Genomic DNA, 19412 nt, shown 5'->3' with positions numbered 1-19412 from the left:
TGGAAATACCTTTTAATTGTTGTTACCCATGATTTGAGTTGCATGTTATAGGAATTACTATAGCAGGAACCACCTAAACCAATGGAGGACAAGCCTTACAAGAAGCAGTGCAAGTGTAGCAGTGACCCGACCTGAGCTGGCTTTGGTGCCTAGTAGCTCCACGCAACACACCACCTCGCCTGTCCTGAGGGACCACCATAACAGATGGAGCCCAAAGTCATGGATTAAATTAACTCAATGGACATTTCATGGACATTTGTGAACATTTGTGGACATTTCATGGACATTTTACAGGGATGGTCTATGGACTAAGGGGACAATAATCTGTGTATTATATCAAAGGATGGGAAGGGGCGTCGTGGTCAACGAGGTTGTATTGGATAGTGTGGTACCTAAGCATAATGTAAATGGTATGGAATAAGGAGGGGTGGATACTGTCCTGGTTTCAGCTGGGCTAGAGTTAATTTTCATCACAGAAGCTAATGTGAGGCTGTGTTTTGGATTTGGGATGAGAAAATGTTGATAACGTGCTGATGTTTTGAGTTGTAACTAAATAGTCAAGGACAGTCCAGCTTCTTTTGCTGGCCTGCTAGCAAGAAGGCTGGGGGTGCATGGGAAGCTGGGAGGGGACACAGCCAGGACAGCTGACCCAGGCTGGCCAAAGGGGTATTCCAGACCATATGATGTCATGCTCGGTATATAAAGTTGGGAAGAAGAAGAAGAAGAAGGAAGGAGTAGAGGGACATTCGGAGTGATGGCGTCTGTCTTCCCAATAAACCATTACGTGTGATGCAGCCCTGCTTCCCTGGAGATGGCTGAACACCTGCCTGCCGATGGGGAGTGGTGAATGGGTTCCCTGTTTTGCTCTGCTTGTGTGCGTGGCTTTTGCTTTACCTGTTAAACGGTCTTTATCTCAACCCATGAGTTTTCTCATTTTTACTCTTCTGATTCTCTCCCTCATCCCACTGTGGGGGAGTGAGCGAGGGGCTGCGTGGTGCTTAGTTGCCAGCATACATATAACATACAATAACACATATGTAAATATACGTATACACACATGGTCAGCCACACAGGTAAACTCGGACAGAAAAACAAAGCACTTAAACAAATCTGAATGGTATGGATGGTCTGACCCTGTTCCTTCTCACTGCCTGATCACGGTGGGATTCTGCTAATGGAATGAGTACACATACGTACATAATATATATGAACACATACTATGTCTATGTATATATGTGTATCTACACGTAGTATGGATCATTGCAATAGCTGGTGGTGTGCTCGAAGTCTTGTTTATGGGCAAAGAAGCAGCATACCTTACAAGTATATATCAAGCCAAGAATTTATTGTTAGCACAACTGATAACAGTCTAATTCAAGAATCATTATTATTCTAAATCTAATTATTAGGAAAATAAGAAAGTATAAGATTGCACTTCTGTGGAGAAGAAATCTCAGTAATAGTAGTGCAATTAAAACTGTAAAACATACACATAGTTTCTATCACTTTTTCTTGATGTTATGCTCACCCTTTCATTGTTTTTCTGGGTATTAAAGTCAGAAGTTTTTGACTCTGAGGAGGAGAATGCCTGAAATGCCATCCTTATCTCCTTCATTGGGAAGAATATGATGTTGATGTTGCTGGTTTCTTATTCCTGCGGTAGTGGACATGGATATTCACCCCCCATACTTAACAGTCCATAAGCTGTGACAGAATCTGTCCTTACTTCATGGAAATTCCCCAGTTCATTAAGGCAAGAACCCACCTTGTGGTCCTTAGGGTGGAAACACGTCTATTTGGTACTTTTCCTGACACAGTGTACTTCAAGGGTACACATTTTGTCTCAACAGGGGGTTGTGGCGAGGTGGGTGTTGGTCTCTTCTCCCAAGTAACCAGCGACAGGATGAGAGGAAATGGCCTCAAGTTGCACCAGGGGAGGTTTAGACTAGATATTAGGAAAAATTTCTTTACTGAGAGAGTGGTCAAGCATTGGATCGGGCTGCCCAGGGAGGTGGTAGAGTTGCCATCGCTGGAAGTATTCAAAAAAACTGCAGACGTGGCACTTCAGGATGTGGTTTAGTGCGCATGATGGTGTTGGGTTGGTCATTGGACTTGATGATCTTAAAGGTCTTTTCCAACCTTAATGATTCTGTGATTCTGTGATTCTGTAACTGTAAATGGACTGTCTCCTATAATGCGAGACCAGTCTTCTAAGGTCCGTATCGGCACCACATACTTTTTCACACCAAGTGAACTGTTATCAATGTTATTGAGGGCATATGCCGTAGCTTGTTGTTCCTTCCCAGTTTTTGTGATAACCTGGCTCCCTACATCTATAGTGGTTGCAAATTGCAAATGAAATGGTTACTGGATCAAAAAATTGTCATGCAGGTGCCTATGCTAACTTGATTTTCAAAGCTAACAGGGCTTAATCTTGATCTGGTTCAGATTCTGAATCCTGTTTTTTTCTTTAAAAGCTCAGTTAAAGGCTTACAATTTCTGCAAAATTGAGTACAAGATCTCTCAAAAAGTTAAATATTCCCAAACTTCTGCAAATTTGTATGGGCAGGGAGCTTTCCTCTGGGAAAAGGACAGTTTGCTGTAACACCCCCCACAACCCCAGAATGAAACTACCTGCCTTAGGAGGAGCAGGGGAAGAAAATGGGGGAAATGAAGTGTGTGTAAAACAATTTTAATTAATTATTATTTATTTTCCTGAAATATTAGATCGCTATTAATAAAAATTAGACTCTTAAGATTTGAATTATACAAACAACAAGTTCTGTGTTTGGCTCCTGCCTGAGGTACAGCCCTGCAGCGTCGCAGCACTGACTCTGTCCGGCCATGGACCCACTGATATGGACCCTGACCCTGACCTGTGGGCTGACCGCCTGGCCTGGCCTCAGGCCTGCCTCAGCACCATGGACTTGCCCGTCTATCGCTGGGCAGTGCTTGACACTGGCTACTCTCATGGGGTCTGATCCTGACCATGACTTGTGTTCCCAGCCGGACCTCAGACCTGCCCCAACACCGTTTGTCTGATGGTCTGGGCTTTTTGTTGATCCAGGCAGCCACCCCAGGTCCTGCCCCGCTCCCTCGCTGGGGGCAGAGGGACAGACCCTGACCGGCAAGGTCCTTGTCCTGCCATCCCCTCTGCTCCCAGCGCCCCAGTCCTGAGGGAGCAGCCAGTCTGCGCACTGCCCCGACAGTATTTTGTCACCACCCCCAGGCTGTGATCTCAGCTCTTACACTGCTAGAGGGTTTCCAGTTCTCATTTTACAGGCTCTGTACTCATTAATGGTGCCTCCAGAAGAGGATGGCACGTTTAGCCATTCCGATGAGAGGAATTTCCCCTATCTCCTTCCTTCCCCCGACAAGAAGGATGTAAGGACATAATCACAGGTCTTCATTTCAGTGCATTGCTTCCTGTCATACATGCAGCTGCACCCAGGGTTTTTTTATCAACAGGCAGGTGTTGTGTACGTAGGTGACTGTAGTACTGCTTTGTGTTGAGTTAAAGTGTTACATGTTGAACATACAGCAATGCTTGAGTAGGCCTGATCAAAACGTGCATGGATACCAGGTAAAGGCAAGGACAAGGTGTAACCTTCTCTATCCAGGTGAAATTCAAGCAAATCTCTGCTAGCTTTCGCACGTAGCCAATCATCATTTGCAAAAATTTGTTTTATATGCACAGAAATGTTACAGCTGGAAAGCTGAAAGAGGGTAGAGAAAGGCATCCATCCATCCATCCATCCATCCATCCAAAGCTAAGTATGTGCTTACTTCTAAGTTTGTCTGCTGTACTTTCCTACCTTCTGTGATTGCTAGCCAGGTGCATATTAGGCAGAGTGATTTTCCTGAACATACAGGTATGTTGGTAGCCTTTATTCTAGAAACCTTTTTTTTAAAAATAAGGTGTCTTTTCCTAAAGGCAGGATTGCAGCCCCCTTTTAAAAGAAGATAACATGAAATTCCAGGACAGTTAGAATGAATAACTGAAATACCCATCTTTCTCCTGCCATTATAGGTAGAAACGTTGATTCAGTTTGTGAAATGCAGATGGCAGAGTTATATTTTCAAGTAAAAGTGGCAAAACCTCTAGGTGGGAGCATTGTCAAAACCCTCCTAACTGGGAGTATTAAATTAGGCAAAGCAAGGAATATTGGCTTCTGTGTTTCAGCTCTCGGAGTAAGAAGACTTGTTGATACTCCAAGTTGGGTGAAGCAGATGCTGGGGTGAGCAGGATGTCTTGCCTGGATTTTTCCTGCCGCAGCAATCCATAGGACGTGCTGCTTCTTGCTCCTCCTATGCCCATGCAAAAAAAAAAAAAAAGTAACAAAAAAGTAAAGTTTCCTGCTGCCAGACCCGTCTGATTCTCCACAAGAGGGCTCTGCGGCCACGGGTTTGCTCCGTGGGTGTGCGGAGGGAGACTGCAGCGAAAGACCCTGAAAACACGCGAGAGATCACAAAAAATCCTGTCCCTGTTCTGCCGGTCCAGAACATCTCTTGTGGAAAGGGTTGGCAGGTAAGATCTGAATTTCAAGTAGAATTTAAGGAGAAAAAATACACCATCTCAGTTGTAATTATCAAAGTTAATGGAAAGGTAATATCCCACCCATTTGTTATTCCCATTTCAGAGGGGACTTTCAAAATGCACAAACCCCAGCTGTTTTAAAGAGACTAAACTGCAAGAAATCCATTGTGAATAGGATTTCTTTTTTGGCTGTGAGTCATGTCTGAATTCTCAGTGATGTATACACTGATTTCTTGTAGTCATTTGTGTCTCAACTATTTGCTGAATATTTTCCCCCCCTGAGCTAGTTCCAAATTTGCATTTTAAAAGCAAAGGGGTTAACAGCTGAAAAGGATATCACAACTCAGCTGGTGTTTCTTGTAACCTGGGTCTGCATCTGAAGAAATGCAGAAAACAAGGATAAGAAGAACTTAATTGGGAATGTTTTAGCAGCTCATATATTGTCCTTCGAAGGAGATTAATATCTGTTTCCATTCTTTCTTTTTTAAAGCATAAACTTTTAAATAATCTTATTTGAAAAATATCTCCCGAACAAAAAAAACCAAGAACACCCCCCCCGCAAAACTCTGTGCAGACTTTACAAAGCTATAAATGACAAGACCTTTTCCTTGAAGGTGAATATTTCCAGTTTTTCTTAAAGTAACAAACTATAATGCTCAACCGGGTCCTCCATGTTGTCATCCAGCAAATAAAGTTATAACGCAGTGGCTGGGGAATAAATCTGGTCTGTGGAAGGTGAGTCTGGGGAACGATGAAATTGTGTTTCCACGCTCATTGCACAAAACTATGCTCTGCAAATTCAACTTGCAGCGGAGTGATAGAAATCTGCCTGCAACAGTGCTCATGCCCACACTCCAGCGTGAAAAAAAGACAGTTGTGGAAAATACCTTGTGAGGAATCTCTGTGATTCCTGCATCTCTGCCTTCTAACTCTGTGACAAATCTGGGAGAAAGAGGGCATCTTCAGATCCATGGTTAACTGGAGGAGGAGTCTCCACTAATTAATAGCCAGAGGTATCTATTTATGAGCTTCGATTATGATTATCAGTGCATGTGTGTGTCTTGGCCAATGAATGTTCCTTTGATTTCCTAGACAGCAGTGACAGAAACAGGAAAATGCATATGAGATATTATGTTTTTGAAAAATGTACTTTGACAAAAAACAACCCAGCAACGTACAGTTTTCTGTCTGCGAGATAAAAATCAGGCATTGATCTGTACTGAAACTTTGTTTGTGCTGATTAACAGTCAAATATGTGTCTTGTATTGATGGAAGATAATAAATTTTGAAAAACGATATGGACACTATGAGAAATTGAAGTACCCCCAGTAAAATATAATTATTTGAAGTGTGGATTTTTGACATCTCTGGGCCCAGAATGGTGGCCCGCATTTTTCTCAACGTAAGGTATTGACCTGAAATGTGTAACTTGAGGGTGCAGTCACCCTAGGCTGCTTCTAGAGCAGTGTTATTTTAACCTCGTGACCCTAGCGCTGGACGGTGGAAGGGCCTGTAATAGTAATTTCATTAAGTCTTTTATCAGTGTGCTTCAGTTTACCAGACAGGGCTCTGTACCTCCAAGAGGGAGCACTAAGGCTTCTGCTGGCTGAAGAAGTTTGGAAACCACTGCTGTGCAGTGAAAGAAGTGAGGTGCTCTACTAGCGATTGGCTGGACTGAGCCACCTTTTAGAGTGTGTCTGTCTTGATTATGGAAGAACCTACGTGGAAATTACATGCAAGCTTCGGCTACAAGACTAACTGTTTGCCTGGTACCTTGCTTAGTGGAGCACAGTCTGATTACAGCCCCTAAGTGCTGCTGCTGTATAAATACTATTATTGCAGCAGTTGCACATAACACTTCGTATTTCATGCTCCTAGTTCCATTTCTGTTAGTGGCTGTGTGTCGTTATCACTCACACAGATACCGGCAGAACCTGTCATTTGTAAATGCTGGCAGATGGCAATACAAGTCCTTTCCTAGGCGTTACAGCGTACTGTTTAAAACCTCAAGACAAATACGGTCATCTGTAGATGCTTTCAGATGGTCATCTGGCCATAGATTTTCACTCCTTCTAGCAATTTCAGCTAAACCTTTGGGGATTTGGCACGTAACAAAAATCCAAGCTGGAAATATCTTAGTTGAGCAAAAAACCTGAAACCCCAGGGATAAAAGATAATGTCACTTTTAGACCAGGGAGAGTCAGAGAATTTTTCCTCGGAAAATAATGTAAGGGCAGTTATGGTCTCGCAATTAGAGCAGGAAAAGTGGTAGCTGAATACAAATCCAGCTGGAAAAGCATAGAAACAGGCTGGATGAATTGGGAATGAAATCATTAATCTATCAGCTAATGTAAAGAAAGAAATTATCTCTCTAGAAGGACTGGTCAGCACAATATCAGCTGTATTAGGACTGTGAACTACGACTGAGAGCTTTTTAAGAGCCAGGATGTTGCAATAACAAACCAAGACTTAGTAACTAAATGTCTTCTTTAAATGGCTTCTTTTATTGTAAAACCTGCTGGGTTGTTGTTTTTTTCTTTTTCACACTGACTTTTTTTTCTTTTTGCAAACAGCTTCACTAAAGTCTGTTCCAGAGGGAAGAGAAGAAAACACATCAGTGAGGAGCTAGTCATTGACAAAGAACTGAGCAACACTTAGGGACAGAGCCTTCTAACACCAAACGCCCACGGAGGGTTCCAGCTGGGGATAGAGAGAGTCACACAAAGTCCCCAGCGCACTCTTGAATAATTTCTGCCCCAAGCTGTCATTAAATTCACCTTGAACTTGTTGAAACTGTATGACTAGGGAAGAAATTCAGTCTTATGGTTACGGCATAGGAGCTAGGAAGTTTGATTTCCACTCCTGATTTTTGTGGGGGTTACTGTAAATCACTATTGTTTGCAAAGTGTTTCAAGTTCTTCACATTGCTTAAATAGAACAGTGCAGTGCTGTTACGTGTTTGTAGTTCTTGGTAATTGGAAACAGAGTTTGATTTATTGCCATATACAGCATTTCCCTAAATCAGGAGGCAAATATCACAGAATCATAGAATCATTAAGGTTGGAAAAGACCTGTAAGATCATCAAGTCCAACCACCCACTAAACCATGTCCCAAAGTGCCATGTCCACACATTTTTTGAACAATTCCAGTGTTGGTGACTCCACCACCTCCTTGGGCAGCCTGTTCCAATACTTGACCACTCTCTTAGTAAAGAAATTTTTCCTAATATCCAATCTAAACCTCCCCTGGTGCAACTTGAGGCCATTTCCACTTGTTCTATCACTAGTTACTTGGGGGAAGAGGCCAACGCCCACCTCACCACAACCCCCTTTCAGGTAGTTCACAGAATCACAGAATCACAGAATCACTAGGTTGGAAAGGACCTTCAAGATCATCAAGTCCAACCATTAATCCAGCGCCACCATGTCCCCTAAATCATGTCCTGAAGCGCCACATCCACACGTTTTTTGAACACTTCCAGAGATGGTGACTCCACCACCTCCCCGGGCAGTCTCTTCCAATGCCTGACCACTCTCTCAGTGAAGAAATTTTTCCTAATATCCAATCTAAACCTCCCCTGGCGCAACTTGAGGCCATTTCCTCTCGTCCTATCGCTAATTACTTGGGAGAAGAGGCCAACACCCTCATCGCCTGGAAATATATCTTTCTGAAAAAAGTATCAGTGTGAAACAAATGTGGCAAAGGTAATTTCATCTTGAAAGTTCCAGCATAGCAAGAATTTATTGTGGAAAGCATGAGGAAATCTTAATATAGGATATTGGTGCCCCTGCCTTTGATAATAATTTGAAAACTGAGCATTAAAATACTGACAGTTTAACAGAGAGTAATGAGCCATCACTTGTCAAAAATAATATTGTAGGAAAAGGTCAGCTGTTTGGGAAAGTAAGTGCCTGTGGATTGACAAGGTTAATCATAAGAATAAGTGTATCACTGCCAAATTGTCAGTTGCTGGGTAACCCACAGCTGACGGAAAGTATATTTGCTTAATGGAGAGAATTTAATGATTTACCATCTGTGTGAAGTTTTCTTCAGTGGAGTATGTAAGACTGAAATATGTGTTGTATAAAAGACAAGAATTAACCAGCTTTGTAGGTGGAGTTCAGGTTGTGATTAAGACTTGAGGCTCAGTGCAGTTACCTCCACACAGGTAGGTGCCTTGGGCTATTTGAGAAGCCCTGGGGTACCCTACTGGTTCTTATCATGGAATCATGGAATCTTTGGGTTGGAAGGGACCTTTAAAAGTCATCTAGTCCAGCCCTGCAGTGATCAGGGACATCTTTGACTGGATTAGGTTGCTCAGAGCCCCGTCCAACCTGACATGGAATGTTTCCAGGGATGGGACATCTACGACCTCTCTGGGCAACCTGGGCCAGGGTTTCACCACCCTCATTGTGAAAAATGTTGTCCCTTATCTCTAGTCTAAATCTCTTCTCTTTTCGTTTAAAACCATTCTTCTGCTGCTGGTCTAGAAGGAGCAGGTATCCTAATTGTGTCATATTGCCCAGCACTGTGAGGATGTCTCTTCTATCACAGAGCATTTAAAACAGTGCTGGAAGTCTATCTATGAACTGACTCAAGTCCTTAAAATGAGATTGAGCTACAGATTAAGAGACCTGCACCACATGTGTCTACAGGTGCAATAGGTGTCTAAGCTCCCGTTATAGATGGTAGGCCCTAGGGAATAATGAAGCTGATCAGCCACTACAGACGTGGTTCAGTTGCCTAAACATTTGAGGTGCCATAGTGCGTGTGAGACATCTGTGTGAACTGGCAGATATGACAGATAAGGTAGGAAAATGAGCCCTTCTGGAAGAGCATCTGTAGACCAGGCAAGATAAATCAATGGCTTGACACTTTTATTTAGGCAATCCAGTCTACCAGCTACGTTCGGTCAGCTAATCTCTCTCTAGACTCCATTGATAACATTGGCTGCAGGCTGAATTCCGTTGGCTGAGCATGAATAACAATAAAAAGTTCCTTTATTTAGTTTGATGTATCCCTAGTGGACTTAAAATAGCTTAAAATAAAACATCCACACCAGATAAAATAAAATATACATGATTTATTTACCAAAAAGTTTCTTTACAGGCACAAGGACTGAAGACCAAACTGAAAACATGATAAACAGAACTTGATGGCTAAGGTGCCTCACTCAAAATGGAGAAAGTTCTGCTTGCTTTTGCCTGGATATTGTTTGGTTGTTTAGCTGGTCCCTGACATGATTTTTGCATGTGGCAGGGCTTTTTTGCTGATCGGAGGCCTTTTGGTGTGATCTGGTCACGTCCTATTATGAATTTCTCTTACCCTCCAAAACTGGGTGGCTAGATCCCAGCGGCCATTTGGAAATTATCCGTCCATCTCTCTGTCTCTGCCAGGCTACACCAACAAATTGAACAGCAACAGACACCTGCACAAAGCAGTAGAACTCAATCCATCTACATTGTCAAAAAGGTACTGGCTGGGCTTGCATCAGGCAAACTAAAACTCTCCTAAGCAATTTCCAGGTGCAGTTTAGGAGATAGCATGGGCCAGGGACAATTTCCCGGGACAAAGAGAGCCAGGCAGAGCAACAGAGAGATGGAATGACCAGTGAAATGGGCACCTTTCGCGTGCGATCCGTCTGACCTTTAGATGTTTACATTAAAAGAAGATGAGTCTTTCACCTCGAAATACCTACTCCATGTAAAGGGGACCTAGACTAACTTAGATGATTCCCATCCATCTGAAGAAGCTTCCATCTGCAAGCTTAGTCCACTAATCACTCTAGTCACCATCAGGAGCGACTAAACGGATATGTGCAGAACAAGAAACCTCAGAGTTAGAACTTCTGTTCTGGGCTGCAAAAAGGATATTTCGTTTGATTACGTACAAAGGTATTTTGTCTGATGATAACATATAAGTAACTTTTTGTTTGTTTGTTTCAAAAGATTTCATAAAAAATCCCTCCAAAACCTGAACTACAAGCTGATCAGATGTGTCTTACGGAATTATATTCAGCTTGGTTACTTTTCTGCAGCTGGAAGGAGAGTCTCAATTGAAACCAAAATAGATAAATGTGTTTTCGGCTGTTTTTCAACTTTGTTATGGATTCTGCAGCTGCTTCATAATCATAACAAAAATCAACTATATTATTCATGCTGACAAGATTGAAAATGATGGAAAATTATGGAAAAGAAGAAGCCAAAGCTTTTCATGTTTGCAGCCTTTTTCCCAGCTAAACATGTCAGGTCCCTCCTAGCCTATTTTTGTATTTTTTTTCCATCTTAGATTATTCCATCCTAAAAGAGTTTAGGTTATACTTTTAATAATGGAAGACACATCAGGGGCATCTTATGTGATACAAAAATTCTCTCCAGAATTGATTTTCCCCTGCACGTTGCAGAGTACCAAGTCTGGCTTCCAGCGAATTCCATTAATGCAAGTACAAAATACTCTTTTTTCCAACATTTTGCCTTGCATAAGTGACAGTTACCCAGCAGGTTAGAAATTGAGGCATTCACTGAGTAGTATGGACTTCTCATTAGAGTAGGACAATTACTAGGGTGACTTACCAGTGAAAAGGCATTATATTTGCCGTGGCTATGTTGTAGTTAAGCACAGATAAGACCAACAAGTAAGCATTGCTCTTAAAAATAGTTCACATAACGCTGAACTGAAAGAGTTTTCCAAGGAAAGGGGCTAAGAAGAAACTCATTTGGCACACGTGATTTCTCTGAACTGTCCCATGCCACCAACTTGTGGTGGTTTGCCAGAGACCAACCTGTGACGTGCTGTAGGAAGACACTTCATTCTTTCCCTGGCAGACAAAAACAGCACTTGGGGTTTTTCCAGAGGGTCATTTGCTGTGCCTGTATTTAGCACATATTCCAGAAGCGGCAAAGTTCACACTGACAGGCTTCTCCCTAGCTAAAGTTACCTGGAATAGCTGTGGTTCATTCAGAAACAAACCAGACTGTATTTCTGTTAGACAGGCTTTTCATCAAAAATACTACAAAGGAGACATCTCATTTCGGAGATGGGGAAAAGAGAACACAGAGGACTCTCTTGCCTAAACAGAAAACTGGAACACAGTACTGGTGTCCCAGGTGCCACCTCAGTGCTGTATCAACGGGAACACAAAAGGCCATTAATGTAGTTTATTGCACTGACAATCTTGCAGCCCATGGTATCTCCTTGCACTGGTTCCCTTGCCTGATACTGCAGTACTTCGGAACCTTATTCCAACTCTAGCGCAAAAGAGAGAAATCCTGCTTACTCCTACTCATTAAAAAAGAAATCATTCCACTGTTTCAAAAGTTAAGTATAGTTTCTAGGAACATTCTGAGAGCAAAACCCATATTCAGCCTACCTGAAAATCCAAATTTGGCTCAATTTCAGAAATCTGTATTCATGCTTTATCTGTATTTCTTTATAGAATTTTTGAGAAGTCCAGTTCTTGCCCCAGAGGGAGATGCATTCCCTAATAGATGATATGAGTCCGTACATCTCAGATAAGTCTGTTAAGTTCACAAAGTGCTCTGAGATTTCAAAATACAGCTATTATGGAAATAGCCATTCTTATTCTTGTTTTTAATAGCTGCTGACAATCATGAATATTTTGAGGATAAGTGCCAAGTTAGAAGCTGTGTTTCTGAATAGAGCTTTTGAAATACGCAAGGACTCCATTATGTTTTGGGTAATTCCGTGAGAAGCTTTATGTTGGTGTGTCTGGACTATCATCTGAGAAACATCTGGTGGAAGGGGATCAGACTGAGAAAACAAAGACTGGCAGTCATACTTACAGCTCCCCTTGTGGAGCCAGTTTATGGTTTTGGTTGTGCTAAAGACGTTGTACACTTCAACTTTGCAGGGCTTTATCAAATTTACTTGAGCTACCTGAAAGGCAGCATTTTCATTTCCTGGCAAATGTTAAAGTTTCATAGTATATTTTCATTCTCAGTATGAACAAAACCGCAAGTATAAAAACTTTGCTGCCCACTTAGAAAAGTGTTGCCTTAAAAAAACATATATATATATGTATGTATGCACACAGGAAACTTCACTTCAAAATGAACTTGTTGCTTCAAAGCTTATTTTGGGTTCTTTTTGTCTTTGTATTAGTTCATTATCTCCTGACATAACAGTTTTAGAGGTCCAGGATACGGCACATCTCATCACACTGTATCCTGTCAGGACGCGGTCCAGTTAAGGATGTTATTACTGGGCAACCGAGTGGGCAGTTTCCAGTGGATAGGATTCAACTACAATTACCTAATTTTAGGTATCTTCTTTGAGTAGTGACTACATTGGAGCTGGTGGCCAAATTGCCGGTTTGGAGAGGGATTTTCTACAGCCAGCAGAGTAGTCCAAGTCACTTTAAAGTAGATACCTGCATTTAGGCAGGTGAATTGCTTTCCAGTCTCTGCTGCCTGTATTGACAAGTTCTCCAGTAAGTATAACGGGAGCCTAGACTCTGTTGTAGACAAATACATTTAGTTTTGACTTTGGTGCTGAGTTTCACCCTATACTGTTCCTGCAACTGCAATAATTTGAAGCCTCTTGTCTATTTAATATTATTATCTTTGGAATGTACCTGAGACCATTTTGGACCTATTGTCCAGAACATGTAACCAGAGCAGGGTACATCAAAGGCTATCTCATCACTGAAAAAACTTGGTGTATTTATAAGCTGTTAATAGAAAATTCTACTGAGGCAAAGCTCAAGACAACTCAAAGCTGACTGGATTTACCTGAACCTGTCTCCACTAGGACACTGTGTTGACTTAGCTATTTCATTTAGCAGCCAGATATAAAAACACAACATTTTTGAAGCTTGTCTAATGAAGATGCTTGGAGTGAAATTCTTCCAACCACATGTCAATGTCTGAATTTGAGAAAATTACCTCAGGCTCCCTTTATTGTCAAGGGGAAGAACCAGGCATTTAGAGTGTGAGTCATCTGACCTATTTTAGATGTCCATTTTGGAGTGATGAGTTGCAGATGAAATGCTGACTTCTCTCCGTTGAGTACCGGAGAAGCAGAGGGTGGTTAGCTTACATGTAGATGTCTAATGGGGTTAGATGAACTCATCCCATCCCCACTTCAGAGTACAATGAGGTTATGCTTCACCTTATCAGCAGCAAATAGCTTTATCACCCAACAAACACCATGGCTGAGATGGGATCTGTCCCAAGACTAATCTGCATGGAGATGAGAACAGCCACTGGAACTGGAGCTCCATTTCCATTTGAGAATGATTCACAGCCCACTGAGGTCAATGGGAATCTTTCCACTGGCTTCAACGGGCTTTGCAAACCCTGGGGTTTCGACATACATTCATTTAGCAGCTGGGTGCCACAATTTAAGATAACATCATTCTTCTGTTTTTTATTATTAATGTTTTGCCGAAGGTCGCCGCTCTTGCAGCAGAGCTGGCAGCACAGCGTGAGTCAGAGACTAACATGGGGGATCACTCAGTCGGAAAGACGGCGTATATGCTATCCTGTTAATATACGTTACCACAACAATCCCTCCCCTTAGTACCTGAGTCTCCTCTGATTTGGTCGATCTAGTCACAGCAACCAATACTTAATCCCGTTGTCCATCTAATCCAAGGCTGCCACTGGTCTGTGGTTTACAAGGAACAGGTTCCCCATCCAAACCGCGTTTCCTCAAAATGCCCCAGCAGTCTGGGCAGCTGGCTCACCAGAGACAGGAGTAAGTTAGGGAGCCTATTTTAAACTGATTATGTAGATTTTCATTATGATCTGTGAAGGGCAGCTCACCTCCAGCTGAAGGGAGGTGGGATGATGCTTCATATGGAGGGTGCCTGTCTCTGACTGTGCTGTAATGGGTGCCTGTGGGTGACGAACACTTGCAGTACTGTAACCAGAATGTGAATCCATCAATAACTGTTTTCCTGACATACAATCTCTATCCTTTCATCATTTGACCACCTTGAAGCCTACATCTCAGTAGCAAGTCTGGTGGATTAAACAAACCACCTCTGGTGATGAGGTGAAAGTACCTTTGATAAGAATTCAAGGTAGACAAAACTTTGGGGATAAAACGGCATGTTCTTCCTCTCTGCCAGACGGGCAGATATTGCTTATATGGGGGAGAACTGATAAAAGGAAATACATTATTGAACTGTATTATGGAAGCTTGAAACTTCATTAATCAGCAATAAGTAACATAGAATCACAGAATAGTTTGGGTCGGAAGGGACCTTTCAAGGCCATCTAGTCCAACCCCTTGCAGTGAGCAGGGACATCTTCAACTAGATCAGGTTGCTCAGAGCCCCGTCCAACCTGTCCTGGGATGTTTCCAGGGATGGGGCATCTACCACCTCTCTGGGCAACCTGGGCCAGGGTTCACCACCCTCATTGTGAAAAATTCCATGAAAGGACATTGTAGCTTTTGGAGCAAGTGAACTTTGGAGAGAAAATGTGAGGGTTTAAGGATTTGTCTTATTTTTGTGGCATTGTGGGTGCTTTTGCAATACTTCTACTTTTACTCAACCCACCACTTCAGTCTTCCTTTTCAGTTTGGAAAGATTACTTTTTTGTGCCTGGTCAATGCCTCAGAGAACATGCTATTGCCTTACTAGCAGAGCCTTTCAGGTACCAAAAATTTTCTGCAATGTCAAAGTGGCAAACTCATGTTCCCCGTGTTGTCCAGGTCAGTGTGATATGGCTTGCACAGTCAAACTGGGATCATTCAAATACTAACAACATCATTGTCCTGATCATGTTTTTACAGGAAGAAACTGGTAATTTAAAACCCTTGGGAAAATAATATTAAAGTTGGACAGCTAAAATACTTGTTCGTTTTCAATAGCAAGCAGGATTCATGGCTGTTGCATGGTCTGAGGAATTTCAGATTTTTGGTAGTAATGGAAACAAGGAGAATATACGTAAAGTTTAAAGCCTTAACTCAAGGTTTGAGACACCTGGGTTCCAGTTCATCTTTTCCTATAGGTTTCTTGTGTTGCCTAGGATAAGTCTGTCAGGTCAGGATTCAGCTCAACCAAATTTATCCACCTCAAACCAGGTGGCTGGTTTAAGGACACCTCTCCGGGCTCCCTGTGATGTCAATAGGTGTGTCCAAATGTCAACTGATGTCATTCAGGTAAGGTGCATATTTCTCCACCAAGACTGCCTGTCCTTCACCATTGACTCTAGAAGAAGTCTGGATGACCAGTTTAAACTAGATCGAAACTTTTAAATGGTTTTATTTAGCTGAAATAAATTCTGTTCTGATGATAGGGTTATAAAATCCATTTAAGTACACGTGACAGACAAATATTTTAATATATTCAGTTACAGGCAAAAATAGATTAATATTATCCTGTCAACTGCACGCATTAAAGTGTTCACAAGTCAGTATCACAGAAATGATGAGTGAAAAAAGCATCGTAATTATGGTAGGTTATTTACCTCATGGTTTTTGTGCCTGTTGTATTCACGCTGCCAGGGCTTTTCTAAATAGCCGTAATGGATAAAGACGGCCCAGAATTTTCGCTCCTGAATGGATACAGAGATTCTCTCCTAATGAGGGAATGGAGTCTACAAACAAACAAACGAACATGTTTGCAACACAGACTGAATAGAAAATGCTCCTGGGGTGGGATTCTCCAGTGACCAGCCTCTCTACCTCCAGGCAAGCCAAAGGGTGCCGTGGGGGCCTTTGTCTCCCTGTGCTGATGTGGCTTCAACAAGCCCCCAGCAAGAAGCCCCTTTTGCCCCTGAGCTCTGTGCTTAGGTGAGCAGAAGAAGCCACCAGCCGTGCGCCGAGCCGCAGGGCCGGTGGCTGCCACGGCTCAGCTCTACGTGCCCGAACCTTCTTCCCTCCCAGCGCCGGAGGGAGGCTGCCCATCGGGGATGGCCCCTGGTGCACTGGTGCCCTTTGCATCGCGTCCAGACGTCGCCTGAGAGGATGCTGATTTGCACAGGCCAGGACTCTGCCACAACGTGTGCCGCCGATTTAAAGGATATAAAGAAGAAGAAATCTTTATTGACAACCACAGTTTAATTTTTGGGCGTTAAGGCACAGAAAGGTTTGATCGCTTGCCGAGGAGCAGACAGGAAGACTGTGGCAAGGCAAGGAACTGAACCCAGCACTCCCCCGGGCCCTGGCCACAAGACTGGGTTTTTTTGGTCCGCGGCTAGGTTCATCTCTGTTTTTTCAGTGTAATTGAGTGCAGAAAGTATTCGCAGTTGCTGTTTTTAAGTGTGGTCTGTTACAGAATAATCGGACCCAGCATCTTAAAAGCGAGACAGTATTTTTTCTGGTGTACAGCAGATTACTTAAGCAGCGGAGGGATTCGTGTCATGGCTACCTAGAGGGGCAGACGGCGGCGGGGATGCATGGGTTTTCTGAGGCCTTTTGCCTTCCTACTAGTTTTTCACTGCAGAGTGGCCCTTGGAAGGTAACCAGAGGGATAACTCAGCACCAGTAAAGCATAGCTGAGCACTGTTTGAACACGGAGGAAACAGCTGAACGTTCCTCCGTGAAAATACAGGGAACAGCCACTTAATATTTAACTTACCCCCTGCTTCCACTTTTGTTTCCTTTCAAGAGCAACGAGCAGAGCGCCCGACTGCAAGTTAATAACACTTGTGGGAATTATTTTTTGCAACTTTGTCGATCTCTTACATCCTGCAAAGGGCATTTCACACCACTGCAGAGAGGGAGAGAAGTGCTAGGAAGTAAACCCTAAAGCACCTTCCAACGCAGAGGTGTGGGATACGCTCTCTGAAAGCAACATGTAGCTGCAGCTCAGTTAACTTGGAAAAGTCAAGCAATTAAAATGCTAGTGCCTAATATCTAATTATATTGAGAAAGTAGTACAGCAGTTTCTCCTCTTTGCCTCACAGCCCTACTCTGTGCCATTTTTACAGCCACCTTGAAGCTTGGCAGTTTTGTATGGCGGGGATTAAACACTACTTGGCTTAAAGGGTCAAAAGGCCAGGGAAAGGCATTCAAGGCAGAATAGCTGTGACTTCTCTCACTCACCTAAATATAAACTGAAGGCTGAAAAAGAGACCTGAACATGATTTTGCAAATTCGATAAAGACCTTGAAAGCGACAGAGGATCTTGACATGAGGCTTCTGGTGTCATCCCTGCTGCTCAGGACCCGTAAGCTCACTCAGCCAAGCAATGCCTTTCACGTGAAGTTAAGATCCAGGGAAGTTGCCCTAGCAGTGGGCTGTTGCTTTAGTCGTCACCAGGCAGGCAGCTATGCTGAATGCTGCCCTTAACAGGGTTATTTTTAAAGTGCTGTTGGTGCCACCACAGCTTACTGTAGAAGTTTTGTGTTCCCCATTCTACTCAATAAGAAATTTGTTATCATCGTCTCTGTTGCACCTTTGTTTCCCAACCTTTCTGTCTTCTTTCTCCATTAGACATCGTATTCCAGATTGAACAAAGAAACCTGTTCTTCTCCATCCAAGAGAGGCATCTCCATGAATTTCCACTCATATTTTCCACTATATTTTTACAGGATTCAATCTCTCAGCTATTTTTCTCTTCCAAGTCTCTCTAAATAATAAGTTGTAATCCTGGCATTTCTGAATTCCCAGTGTGGGTCCATTTAGCGATTAGTAAGAGTAAAATTAGCCAGATCCTGATATGAAAGAAAATTGGCCGCCTTCTTAAAACTATTGTTGTTGTATGACAATGGTGCTGAGAGGCACAAGCCAATAATGGTGCTGCATTGTTACCAGACACTGAGCAGAAATAGTGGGAGATCAGTCAGACCTCGAAAAATGTACGATCTCAGTGGATAAATCAGAGGCAGAAGGAGGAAGGAAGTCACTTGATGAGTGTCACACAGTAGGCAGTAGCAGGGCCAGAGCAGTCCCATCGAGTTCATCTGTAGTGCCATGTGATCGCACCCTTGAACCCTGCGCCACTGTCTGTCTGCACTGGATAGAGCCACGCTCGCTTTGGTGTCGCACCCCTGATCTGCTGTATTCCTGCCATTCTGGAGAAGCTGGAAGAGGGAATAGAGGCAGGTGCACCTTGGAGTTTCACTCCTGCAGACAGCATTTGTAAACTTGGACAGTGTCCAGAAACTCCATGGTGTCAACACAACTAGGTTACACCATTTGTGTAAAGAATATCCGTATACAGTTCAGCTCTGTCCCCAAAAGTAGTAAAAACACCTTGATCTCTTGTCTCTCACTCTGGTAACCTTACCTCTGACCACTTTCAAATAAATCTAACAAGCTCCCCTCAAAACAAATCCCCCTTTCCCTCCTCCAGTGAAGCATGCAACACCAACGCAAGCAAGAAAGCAATCAATGGTATCTACCAGAGGCAGCACTGGCTGGGTTTTGTTGTGCTGATGTTCAAAAGGGCCCTCTAGTGTTTGCCATTCCACATGACTCTGCATGCCAAACATCCCCATTTTTTGCCATCCCCACCATAGCCTGTTTTGTCCTGTCTTAATTCTGCCAGATCCTAGTCCTGCTACCAAAGTTAAGGAACAAAGAGAAGGTCCAGTTCCACCTGTGCTGTTGGAGTGATGCTACCTCTCAGCATGGTTCTGGATTTCCCAGCAACGTGGAGAGAATTGAGTTTTGTCATTCAAAAGAGGAAGGAGTGAGTCCAAATCAGCACTAGGTCATATGAAGAAGAGAGAAAGAAAGAGCAGAGCTGGGACTAGTGTTGATGCTGGGGAGGCTCCTGAAGAACTGGCCTTCCTGCCCCCCATGCTGCTGGAGGGATCTGGGTAGGTATGGTCCCAGCCATGCACACTGTGTCCCCTTTCTGACGCCTGACTCCCAGTGGCATGATTGCTATTTTGCTGCTTCCAGGCTATTTCTGAGCTTAGTCAAGTCCTTGTTGCCACCATGCTACAGTTACAC

This window comes from Phaethon aethereus (assembly GCF_964289735.1).
Source record: "Phaethon aethereus genome assembly, chromosome: 3".
Taxonomy (NCBI): domain Eukaryota; kingdom Metazoa; phylum Chordata; class Aves; order Phaethontiformes; family Phaethontidae; genus Phaethon; species Phaethon aethereus.
This window is presented reverse-complemented; position numbering follows the sequence as displayed.